Below are 13,109 nucleotides of genomic sequence, written 5' to 3'. Positions count from 1 at the left end.
TTTGGATTTCCTGCTAGAAATCTTATTTCCATGCCTACCCTATGTGAATATTATTACCAAGATTTTGAACGCCATCTGAATCTAACAGATCCAGATTTAAATAGAATTGTGTGTGGTAATGAGGTAGACTTAGAAAAACTTGCAAATTTATATTTTAATCGCCCTATCTCCGAGTCTTATTATGTATACCGTAGAAGGGCATATATTTTTTGCATGTTTAGCAAGCTTTTATTTGCAAACGGTAGGGTAGGACATGCTTGTCTAGCGTCTGTGCTTGAACATGTTGAATCTGGGAGATCTCCTATGCCTACGTGCCTTGGAGAAACATTTTGTGTCCTTGACGAAGCAAAAGCTGACCGGAAAGCAATCAGGAAGGGCTCTTTGGTACTGATGTAGGTAAAAATACGCTTCGGGTAGCCCCCGTGACACAAAACAGGCTCCGTGTCACGGTTGATGTCTGCCGTGACACGGTGAAGTCTGCCGTGTCACGGGAATCTGTAATTTTATTTTTTATTTTTTTTATCAACGACTGATTATTATTATTATTTTTATTTTTTTTTTTTTTTTTTTTTTGCAGATTTGGTTGATGGAGCGTTTAGAACTATTCGAAGCCCCCGACGATATTGAAAAATATGGCCCTAACGATCTTGTCCGCAGGAAAAAGAATTACCCTGTGAACATGTCGTATGAAGACTGGAAAAATTTCTTTGCAAAGAGGGAATTTTCCATTCGTTGGGTGGTACCTTGGTGGAGGCTTACTAGGATGGTTGGTACGAATGATACTCCATATTGTCGTGTTCCTAGTATCTCAAAACTGACTTTTTATTGTCCTTCTCGACTGATGCGGCAGTATGGACTTGAACAAGTAGTTCCACGCTATAATGATAGTCTTCGTGAAGTATCGTTTCATGAAAGTAACGTTCACAAGTACGATACTTATTATATTGGAAAACCTTTGTGGACCGTTTCTGCAAGTGACCAAGCTCCTCCTCCTTTATCTAGTGCATACAAGGCATGGTTGAACCCTAGAAGTAGGAGGGAACAATTCGGATCACGCAAATCTAATGTGAAGAGTCGTCTTGGCAATAAGAAAGCACCTCCTAAAGATCGTCTAGGTCCAAGAACACAAGGGATTAAGTTTAAGAAACCTATAATGCCTAAAAGGAAGAATTATGTGAAAGGGAAGGGTAAAGAGAAGATGGTCTATAGAGAGAAACAACCGAAGAATTTTTAGAAAGGTAAAAGGGGTGAAAGTTCGACTAGGGGTGTGACGGTTCGAGCTACAAAAGACACATTAATGGTGAAGGCCGACCTAGTTGAAAAAGAGAATGAGGTTCCTAAGGTGAAGAGGGATTAGATCAGTATTGCTTCGCTTTTATGATTTATAATTTTTTATTTAAAATAAGGCGTATGATGCCAATAGTTGTAGTCATATCTATTTCAATAATAATAGCATATTTATTTTAGCCTTAAATAAAAAATTACAATGATTTTTTTTTATTTATTTATCCGAGTCAAGGAGTCGGACGCAATGGAAGAATGAAAATAAAAATCTCGAACAAATAATGAATTCGCAAAGAATGCGTCACTAAAAATTCCACCGTGTCACGACGTTTTTTTTTTTTTTTTTTGCCAGGTCCACCGTGCCACGGTGGACTGTACCGTGACACGGTGGAATGTCCCGTGTCGCGGAAAACCCCTCCCCCCCCCCCCCCCCCCCCCGTTTATTTTTTTTTTTGCCAGGTCTACCGTGCCACGGTGGACTGTACCGTGACACGGTGGAATGTCCCGTGTCGCGGCAAAACCCCCCTTTTTTTTTCGTGACGCAATACTGAACTGATGCGTATACTTGATCGACAGAGGGAGGATTTTATTTTTTTTAAAGTGGCCGGGCCCCCTTGAGGGGTTGTCTACGTATCCTTAAAAAGGAATCAGGCCAAACGTAGCTCTATTGGGTCATGAACCCATGCGACTAGGCATAGAATTTCTTAAGTTGATCCAAGTTGGTTAAATTGTGGAAACCGTTACCGTCCATGTCTACCAATTGTGCCGCTTCGCCAGACAAGATGGCTTTAACAATGTACGGGCCTGGCCAATTCGGTCTGAATTTTCCTCTTGGATCTAACACATTTTTACGAAGTGCCTTAAGCACTAGGTCACCCTCTTTGATGTTCCTAGTCTTGACTTTTTTATTAAAATGTCGCGCCATGCGCTGTTGGTAGGTTTGGACATGATGCAAAGCTGCCAAGCGTTTTTCATCAAGTAAGACTAGTTCGTCATATCTTGCTCTAATCCAGTCGACTTCATCTAGTTGGCTTTCCAATGCGATTCGAAGAGAAGGGATTTCGAGTTCTATTGGTTGTACAGCTTCAACTCCATAAACCAGAGAGAAAGGGGTAGTCCCCGTTGATGTACGAACAGAGGTTCAATAACCCCAAAGGGCGAAATGTAGCTTACTTGGCCAATCCTTGTAATTTTCAGTCATCTTTTCGATGATAGTTTTCACATTTTTGTTGGCCGATTCGACCGCACCATTTGTTTGTGGTCTGTAAGGTGATGATCTGTGATGCTTGATATGATATTTCTGTAATAATTCTGCGCATTCGGCTTGGAAATGCGTTCCATTATCGCCGATCATCTCATGTGGTACCCCATAGCGGCATATGATATTTTTCTCAATGAATTGAGCTACGTGTTTTTCCGTCAGCTTAGCATATGAGGCAGCTTCGACCCATTTGGTGAAATAGTCGATCGCTACGAGGATGAATTCATGCCCCCCTTGTCCTGGTGGTGTTATTTTTCCAATGATGCCGATGCCCCAAGTGGAGAAAGGCCATGGAGAAGTATATGTGTAGAGAAGCGAAGGTGGAACATGATGTAAATTTGCGTAGACTTGACACTTCATACATTTCTTGACGTATTTGTGACAATCTCTCTCCATAGTAGTCCAATAATAACCTTGTCGTTGAATCTTTCGGACTAACATCTTTGCATTCATGTGTGTTCCACATATGCCTGCATGAAGGTTTTCCATGGTTCCGTGTGCTTCTTTCTTGGCTATGCATAAGAGATTTCTCCCCATTGCAGTTCTCTTGTGGAGTTCTCCCCTGATGAGAACATACTGTGAGGCCAGGAGCCTCAAAGCACGGCGTGCCCTTTTATCAGTATTAGGAGGGTATTCTCCTCTTGTCACATAGTTAAGGATATCTGTATACCATGGCTCTTCATCTTCTTCTTGTGCTTCTTGTTCATCGTCGAGTGCGTGAACATAAGCCGGTTCATATATTCTTTCTATGGTAAGCGGCATTCTGATTGTATCCGTTGGAATTCGCACCATTGATGCTAATTTAGCTAGTGCGTCGGCGAATTAGTTTTCTTCTCTTGGCAAATACGTATATTCCACTTCATCTAGTTGCTCCGTGAGAGTTTCTAAATGAGCTTGATACGTAGCGAGACTTTCACTTCTCACCTTCCATCTCTTGGAGATTTGGTTAATGATTAGTGAAGAATCACCGTAGATTATGAGCTTCTTAATTCCCAAGGCGACAACTGTTTCTAACCCCAAAATACATACTTCATATTCTGCGGCATTGTTGGTGACATCAAAGTCGAGCTTCATGGAAATTGGGATGTGCTCTTCATTGGGTGATACAAGCAAGACTCCTACACCACATCCTTTTTGGTTTGAAGCTCCATCGAAATAGAGCGTCCATCTATCATCTTCGGTCATGAGTAAATCTTCGTCAGGGAAATCGTACTCATCTTCTTCTTTCTCAACTTCTTCTAGCGGAAAGTCTGCTAAGAAGTCAGAAACCGCAGAACCTTTGATGGCTTTTTATGGTACGAATTTTAAGTCAAACTGAGCAAGATTGACTATCCACCTTGATAATCTGCCATTGAGTGTTGCTTTTTCGATCAAGTATTTGAGAGGATCCATCTTGGACACAACATGCACCGTATGAGTGAGCATGTAATGTCTTAGTTTCTGTGCGGCCCACACAAGTGCGAGACACAACTTTTTAAGTGGTGTGTATCGCGTCTTGTATCCTTGAAGCTTCTTACTCAAGTAGTAGATTGCATTCGGATGTGAATATTTTTATATAGTATTTTACCCCCGTCCCTTGGTCATAATTAGTAGTGTTTTTGGCTCTTTAGAGCCACTTTTATTACTAATTGGTGTTTTCTAGTATTTTCGTAGATTTGGTTGACTTTTGCAGGGATTTATGCTTTTGGAGTATTTTCCCGAGATATTTTGGAGCAATCACGAACATTGGAGAAGCACGACCTGATTTTATAACCCAGGACCGGTAGGAGCCATCGAACCGGTGATTAAGGGCTCGGTATAAGTGATACCGATGCATTTGGACCGAGTATTCAAGACCGGAAGAGGAAACCCAGATTGGCCCGAAGAATTGGAGCCCAATCGTAGTCCAAATAGTGACCAAATGAGCCGCCCGGCCAAAGAGGCTGGCGCCCGAAGGCGCGCCCAGCCGGGCGGGGGAAGCTTAGGCTGGCGCCCGGTGACGCGCTCGGCCGGGCGCGAGTTTAGTATTAGGGAGCAAAAAAAAGGCGCGCCCGATCGGGCGCGTGTATTTCTTAGTTGACGATTAGCATCGTTTTAATTTGTTTTAGTTTAGGATTTTGTACGGAGTATAAATACTCCTCCGTAATACGATTTTAGTATCTCTTCTTCTCCTTTTTACTCTCTCTTTACTCTATTAATTGTTCTCTTAGATTTCTTTCTCTCAACTTTGGTTCTTAATTCTTCCATTAATTCCAGATTACTTTTTGGTACAATTTCTTCCCCTTTAATTTCAGTTATTTTATTTGCTTCCTTGATTATGCTTTTATTTATTTATTTGATTAGTTTAGTCATGATGATTTGTGAGTAGTTTAATTTCTAGGGTTTATGGGGATCTAATAAATGATATGAAGGGGTAATTTTGTGATTGTTAATTATCAATGCTTGGTTGATTTCCTATTGATTGAATTAATGCTCTGTGACTAGATTAGGCATGATCTTTTATGCATGAGTTTGACAATATTTATTCGAGATTCGACATATGAGAATTAATGTTTAGGTCTAGTTTCAATAGGCAGGTTAATTTAGAAATGGTTAAGTCGAGATTCGAAAGATGAGATTTAATACCGGTAAATTAATTGTGTGATTATAATACGTAGCGAATGCCCTTTATAATCTGATTGATGTATGCATTGATGAATGATTATTATATTCTACCCTGGAATATTGTTTATTGGTGAACCTATGCCCTAGATCCTTTTATATATCGTTTTCTCCCTATTCTAAATCTTAGTAGTTTAGTTTCATATTTAAATATAAATATTGGTTACTTCATAATCTAGATTATTTTAGTTAATTAGGAATAGAAAGACTTGTTTCCCAGTGGAGATCGACCCTACTTCCCTATCTGCTTTAGTTAGAGGACTTAGGAATTACTTTTGATTTGGAGATACGACTTTACCCTGTCAAAATTTGGCGCCGTTGCCGGGGAAACGGTTCTATTTTTATTTCTGATTGTTTTTGTAGTCTAATTTATTTCCCTTTTTGTCTCAGAGAGCGTTAGTTCTCCAAGACAAATCTCACATTTGCTTCTAGTTTTTGTTTATGCCCAGGTGTTCCAGATCAGGTTACATCCCATTCGATCCTGAGATCGAACGTTCCTTCCATAGACAGAAAAATCTCTACAAGCAAATCCTGGCGGATTCTGGTGATAACAACAATAATCACCGCGATCCTCTGATTTAGAGGCATCATCAGACGCAAAATCAGAGATGACGGCTCCAAAGAAGCTTAGTGATTATTCACAACCAAAGCTTACGGATTTTCCACATCTCACCCCTACTCCGGCTCTTGATGGGGTTCAATTTGAAATTAAACCTCAATTTATAACGATGATAGAGAGGAAGCAATTTAGTGGAGCCAAGGGTGAAGACCCGAATCTTCACATTGCCGACTATTGTCAATATTGTAACACCATCAGGCAAGCCGGGGTCACTCAAGGCCAAATCAAGGAGATTCTCTTTCCCTTCTCTTTAACTGGAAAAGCTAAATTGTGGTTTAATGGCTTAAATAGAACTACACTTGGTATAACTGACTGGGAAACTCTTGTTTTGAATTTCTATAACAAGTATTACCCTGCAGAGAGAACAGCCGTACTACGGAGTGCGATCCAGAACTTTGCCCAAAAAGCCGATGAATCTTTATATGAGGCTTGGGAGAGGTTTAAGGATTTACAAAGAGATTGCCCTCACCATAATTTAGCACAATGGCAGTTGATCCAAGCCTTTTATAATGGCCTTGGAAATTCTTCTCGAATAATTTTAGACTCTGCAGCTAGTGGGAGATTTATGAATCTTGATGTTGAAGATGCAGGTCAGGTTATTGAAGACATGGCGATACACAATTCCCAATATGGGAACCCTAGAGGATTTTCTAACAAGGGGAAGCATAGTGTCGACTCTGTATCCTTTTTGCAAGCTCAACTAACCTCTATTTGCCAAAAATTAGATAATCTGAGCACTGCTAATGTAGCTAATGTTTATGCAATTAATAATAATTCTAATAAGGCTTTCTGTGAAAATTGTGGTATTGTAGGTCATTGGGAGCAGGATTGCAGGAGTTCCGTGGAGCAAGTTAATGTCTTCCAAGCTTATAGGCAGAATAACCCATACTCCAACACTTACAATCCTAGGTATCAGAATCATCCATACCTTTCCTACCGGAGCACTAATGTTCAAAATCCACCACCACAAGAACTACAGGCGCCACAGCAACAACAGCAGAAATATAACCATCCCAACGCTAGCCAGAAGAACCAACCACAACAACCCTCCTCATCTTCTGACCCTTCTCTGGTGGAAATTAGAGCAATGTTGGCCAATATGCAAAAGCACATGGAGAGCAGAGATGCGACAATTGATCAAATTCTAGCGCATAATAAAATTGTAGATAATCAAATTGCGCAACTCTCCGCTACCCTACAAGCCCGCCAACAGGGAGCTCTGCCGGCACAGCCAACCTGGCCTACGGATCAAGCATTTGCAATTACTCTAAGGAGAGGTTCAAACTATGAAGGGCCCTCTATGCCCAGAGTTGATGAACCTGTTTTATCAAATAATGCTAATCTTGATTCCATTAAACCAAACAATGTAGTTGATAGCCCTGCAGGGCTAAAGGATAATACTAACATATCTAATTCAACATTGCAGGGTACAACTCCAGAGAAGGTGGCTACTCCAGACAAGAGTAATAATGCTCCAAAGCCAATTATCAAACTTCCATTCCCCAATCGTCAATTGAAGACAAACTTGGATACGCAGTTTGGTAAGTTCCTGGAGGTGGTAAAAGATTTGAAGGTAACAGTTCCCTTTACTGAATTGATCACACAAATCCCCTCGTATGCAAACTTTATGAAAGAAATATTGACGAGAAAAAGGTCTATTAGTGAGGTGGAGACGGTAGCTTTCACTGCAGAGTGTAGTGCCGTACTTCAAAATAAGTCTCCATCTAAATTAAAAAATCCAGGTAGTTTTTCTATCCCTTGTCATATTGGCAATCTCTTGATTGATAATGCATTATGTGATTTGGGTGCTAGTGTTAGCGTCATGCCATTATCTGTGTGCTCTAAGTTGAATATGGGTAAATTAAAAGCTACCAATATAACTCTACAAATGGCCGACCGTTCTTTCAAATACCCCTTAGGTGTTTTAGAGGATGTCCCCGTTAGAGTAGGTAAATTTTATATACCTGTAGATTTTGTTGTTCGTGATATGGCTGAGGATATGCAAACCCCAATTATTTTGGGTAGACCATTCCTCAACACTGCAGGAGCAATCATAGATGTAAGAAGTGGTAAGTTAACATTATTAGTAGGGGATGATAAAGTTGTTTTTAATCTGAATAATGCCCCTAAAAGCTCCATGACTGAGGAGAAATGTTTCAGTGTTAATGTGGTTGTAAATTATTCTAACAAGCCCCAAGCTCTTGAAAAAGATCCCTTGGAGGCGGTATCTTGTGTTGCATCCTTTTCAGATGAGATAGACAAATGGCAGAAGGAAGTCGATGCAATAGAAAGAGCACTCTACAATGTTGGTCTTGGTTTTGAGGATGAAAAGGTGGAACCGATCAAGCAAGTTGTGCAAACCGAGCCTACGGTAAGTGTTCCGCCGGATCGAGTTGCAAGTGTTGAACGCAATGACAATTTGGAGCAACCTTCGATCGAAGAAGGATTTTTAGTGCGTCACATTGAAGATCCCCCTGTCCAAGTCAAGGAGGATCCACCAGATAAGGTGATTTGGCGTCCCACAGGGTATGTCAGGAAGCCGCATCGCAACCTGAACACCGCTAGACCGGGTGAGAAACCACCCGATCAAGCGTTAGGCCAAGGGTCCTAGATATTGTACTTGGTAAGAAGGTCGTGCGGGACCTAGATAAACCAGCGCTTTGCGGGAGGCAACCCGTATTTTTAATGCTTTTTTTTTTAGACTAGTTTTTCTTTTCTTTTTCTTACGAGAGGAGAGAGGAGGGAATTTAATGAGTTTTATAAGTGTTGTTACAGGTTTGAAGGTAAAAAGTTAGCCAAATTTTGGAGAAAAGAGGAAAAATAATATTTCGCCGATTTAGTCTCGGGCCCGACCGGGCGAAGCTCACTCGATCGGGCGCGAGAGCAAGGATCTGAAAATAAGTAATTTCGCCCGACCGGGCGAGTGGCGCCGGGCGCAAAATTCGTTGTATACGGACTAATTTATCCGCCCGATCGGGCAAGACTCGCCCGACCGGGCGAGAGAAGGGCGAAATTTTGAACCTCAAGATCGCCCGATCGGGCGAAGGGCGCCCGACCGGGCGCGAAAGGATACGAATTTGGGTGAATTAGATCGCCCAATCGGGCGAACGGCGCCCGACCAGGCGCGAGAATTGAACAAAAATCGACTGAAAGATCGCCCGACCGGGCGCGAGGGTTAACGACATTTACATGATTAGATTGCCCGACCGGGCGAGCTGGTGCCCGACGGGGTGCGAGCGGATCCGGCCTTTTCTTCTTCTTTATTTTCTTCTTTATTCCTTCATTTCTTCTTACCTCCATAACTTTCTCTCTCTAAAACTCAAATTCTCTCTACCTTCTCTCTTAGATTTCTCCTCCATTTCTTACCCAAATTCAAAACTCTTTACATATTTGTGATCCTCTCTTCATCCTCTACACTTTCATATAAAAATTCTTCAGTTTTAATTCAATAAATTTTCAAACCCATTTCTTAAACATGGCTTCAAAGAGGGCTAGGTCCATTTTTGGTAGGAGCTCCAGTTCGAGGGAGGAATACGACCCGGACTTGCAACTCCCGTACTGGTCGACGATGCGGATTGTGAGCCGAGAGCAAAAGGAATGGCTAGAACATTTGATTGGTCGTGAGGTAATTCCTTCTCGGTGGTTACACCGCCCTACCGTAGAATCATTTGGTTTGTATGATTTTGTGAAACGATTTTTGAATGACATTGGCATGAGAAAATTTGTTGATATGTACTATCTTACATACCGAGAACTTACTTGTGAATTCCTGTCCACTTTCCATGTTGTTAGTAGTAGAAATGGGCAAATTTATTTTTCAGGTTAAATAATAGAAATATTAGTTTAACTTTTGTAGAATTTTGTAAAACTTTTGAATTAAATTCTGAATTATCTCACCAATGGCATGCGGACTATAAAATGGGTGACTTATATTATGCTTTGACTGGTTTTCCTACCCCCGACCCCCAACATGCTAGTACCAAACCTATTCACCACCCTGTCCAAAAAATCTGGCAAAGATTTGCGGGTTTGTGTTTTTTAGGTAGGGCCGAGTCCCATAACGCTCAATCTAACGAACTAGCTGTCATAGGACATTATGTGTACGGGTACGGGAAATTGAACATAGGTAGGTTTATAGTTCACCATTTGAGTAGGCATGCCACAGCCAGCACCACTTCCAAGACCCCTATCCGTTTAGGTGGCCTTATCACTCGAATAGCGGTGAAAAAGGCCGGTTTTTTTGTAGACGGACCCCACCAGCTGACCAACTGTGGACCAGATACCTACATGACTGCTAGGTATTTTGAGGATGTGGGGTGGGTTAGACTGGATAGCGAGCAGACACCCTTTTGGTGTATTCGGACTGGGAATGAGCAACCTTTGCCCATTTTTCCCCTACCCAGTCCTGATTTGACCGCCTTTCCCCCAGGGAAACCTTCTTACACTTATAATGTTTTAGTTGCCAACGCTAGGGGGCAGGCACCACCACCACCAGTACCACCACCCCAGCCTCAGCCCGAGGTGGCTTTCTCTCCACCTCGTATGTCCCACTCCATCCCTCATGTTGACTCTGACCCAGTTTGGGATCTTTAGAGTATAGATCAGGCCCTAGGACGTATCGAGCATTCACATACTGACCTTAGGAGGATGGTAGGCTCCATAGACCAGAGGTTAGGGTACCTAGAGAGGAACCAGGGTAGAGCTCTCTACCCTATGTACGATGATTATGCTCGTCGGGGCAACATTCCCGACGACGCTATTCACCCTGAATGGTTTCAGCCTCCACCCCAGGGATACGATAGGGATCCCATTGCCCGTGGTATTTACACTGACTATTCTTCTTTCTTCGGGTACGGCCAGGACATTCCTTTCGGGGGACCGGCGGGGGGAGGGATTTTTCACGCTGATTATTTTGGTGGTAGCTCTTCTGGTGCAGGTGGTGCAGGTGGCAGTGGAGGTGCGGGTTTCGGCTCGATGGATGAGGATGATGAGGACTAGCTATGCTGGGCTAGTTCCCGAGCCAATGAGGACATTGTCTGATTCTAGCTTGGGGGAGATTTTGGTTTGGTATATTTCTTTTTCTCTTTTCTTTTATTTTTGGTGTGTTTTCTTAGGTTAGATTTCTTGATTTCTAGGTTAGTTTTATAGCTTTCTTATATTTATAAAAATACAAAAAAAATTGAAAAAATAAAAAAAAAATCAAAAATACGTTCCAATGAATTGTAAATTATGCTTCCCTGTGCCCCTTACTTGAGAAAATTGTTTTGATTCTTGGTATTTGATGATAGGCATTGTGGATTAGTTGATCATGATTTGATGTTTGGTTGCCTTGAAACCTTTACATGCGTCAATTTTGTCCAACTACTTGTGAATATAGTGCTTGACTAGTTGATTTGGTAAGGAATGTGTGATAGTTCCATAGTTCCTGGTATGTCAATGAATTTGAGTATTGGTTTGCAACTATTAGTAATATTTATATGATTCATTATTATGCACATTGAGGAGGACGAAGACATTTGTTCTTTTAGGTGACCTCCAGATATTGTAGATACATTTGTTCCCTTCTTGCTACCCATGTTGTTGCCTTGACTTTTTGTTGTTTATTAGCCGCATTACAAGCCTATTTTTCCCTATTGGTTACTAGTCCCAAGCTTGGCTTGGGGGAGCTATTAGTGAGTGAGGTGAGGGAGTTTGTAGTGTGTTTATTATTTGCACAATTTGGGTGGGCTTTTGAGAAGTTATTTTGTTGTTATTCATGTTTATTTTTGATGAGTTTGAGAGTTATATTTTCTTGAAAAAATAAAGCATGATACTATGAAAAAAAAAGAGAAGTTTAAAGAAAAAAAAATGTGAAAAAAATAAGTGAACTTCAAAAGAAAAAAAAGTGTTAAAATGTTCTAGTTGGAGGTTGATCAAAGAAAAATAATTTTGAGCCTCAATGAAAAATTCAAGTTTGGAAAATAAAGTTTGTTTATTCACTCTACTTCTTCATCATTATATCTTATGAGTGGAAATGTAAGAGTTGGGATTATTTATTAATTGGAGTATATTTGGTTGGTGTTTGAGTTGGTTATGTAGGAGATGTTGATCATTATTTATTTTGATCATGGGTTTTATTAAGATATGGCTCCTTTAAGCATAGCTTTTCTCTCACTTATTCCCAAATTTATCCTACCCTTTACCCTAGCCTTACATTACATGCTTTAAAGACCTTCCGACCTTTGTGCATAGAATTGTATGAATGTGAAAGTGTTGTTTATCAATGCAAGTTATGATTTGGCATATTTCGAGTCGACTAGTAGGATTGAGCGTTCATTGTATTATACACACGAGAGTGTGAGTTGGGAGGGCATTGTTCACATAAAGGGGTTGGATGGAGAGCGATCGAGTACATGTTTTACTCGCCACATAAATGAGAGTTGAGTGTGTGAGAACTAGTCTTGAATTCTATATGCTCTTGTGGTTTGCTTTATTTGACAATTGTTAGGGAAGAAAGGTAATTTGATGGATTTGATTGGTTGACTCTGAAGCATGTTTATTTGATTTACCCTGGATTGTTTTTGCTTGATTTTTACTTTTTGGGGTGAAGCATATTTATTGATTCATTGATGAGATCTTTGCTTAGGGACAAGCAAAGGTTTGGCTTGGGGGAGTTCGATGTGAATATTTTATATAGTATTTTACCCCCGTCCCTTGGTCATAATTAGTAGTGTTTTTGGCTCTTTAGAGCCACTTTTATTACTAATTGGTGTTTTCTAGTGTTTTCGTAGATTTGGTTGACTTTTGTAGGGATTTATGCTTTTGGAGTATTTTCCCGAGATATTTTGGAGCAATCACGAACATTGGAGAAGCACTACCAGATTTTATAACCCAGGACCGGTTAGAGCCATCGAACCGGTGATTAAGGGCTCGGTATAAGTGATACCGGGGCATTTGGACCGAGTATTCAAGACCGGAAGAGGAAACCCAGATTGGCCCGAAGAATTGGAGCCCAATCGTAGTCCAAATAGTGGCCCAAATGAGCCGCCCGGCCAAAGAGGCTGGCGCCCGAAGGCGCGCCCAGCCGGGCGGGGAAAGCTTAGGCTGGCTCCCGGTGACGCGCCCGGCCGGGCGCGAGTTTAGTATTAGGGAGCAAAAAAAAGGCGCGCCCGATCGGGCGCGTGTATTTCTTAGTTGACGATTAGCGTCGTTTTAATTTGTTTTAGTTTAGGATTTTGTACGGAGTATAAATACTCCTCCGTAATACGATTTTAGTATCTCTTCTTCTCCTTTTTACTCTCTCTTTACTCTCTTAATTGTTCTCTT

General features: G+C 41.2%; 1 non-coding gene across 1 annotated transcript; it reads right to left on the bottom strand.

Annotated features, from left to right (window-relative positions):
* Positions 1-6,174: 6,174 nt before the first annotated feature.
* LOC145564620 (small nucleolar RNA R71) lies at positions 6,175-6,281 on the bottom strand. The gene has a single exon (XR_014094869.1). It is a non-coding gene; the product is annotated as a small nucleolar RNA R71 (small nucleolar RNA).
* Between the last annotated feature and the right edge of the window lie 6,828 nt (positions 6,282-13,109).

Source organism: Chenopodium album, chromosome 1 (assembly GCF_948465745.1).
Source record: "Chenopodium album chromosome 1, dcCheAlbu1.1, whole genome shotgun sequence".
NCBI lineage: Eukaryota > Viridiplantae > Streptophyta > Magnoliopsida > Caryophyllales > Amaranthaceae > Chenopodium > Chenopodium album.
Note: the sequence above shows the minus strand (reverse complement) of the source record. Positions and strands in the feature narration are given on the sequence as shown.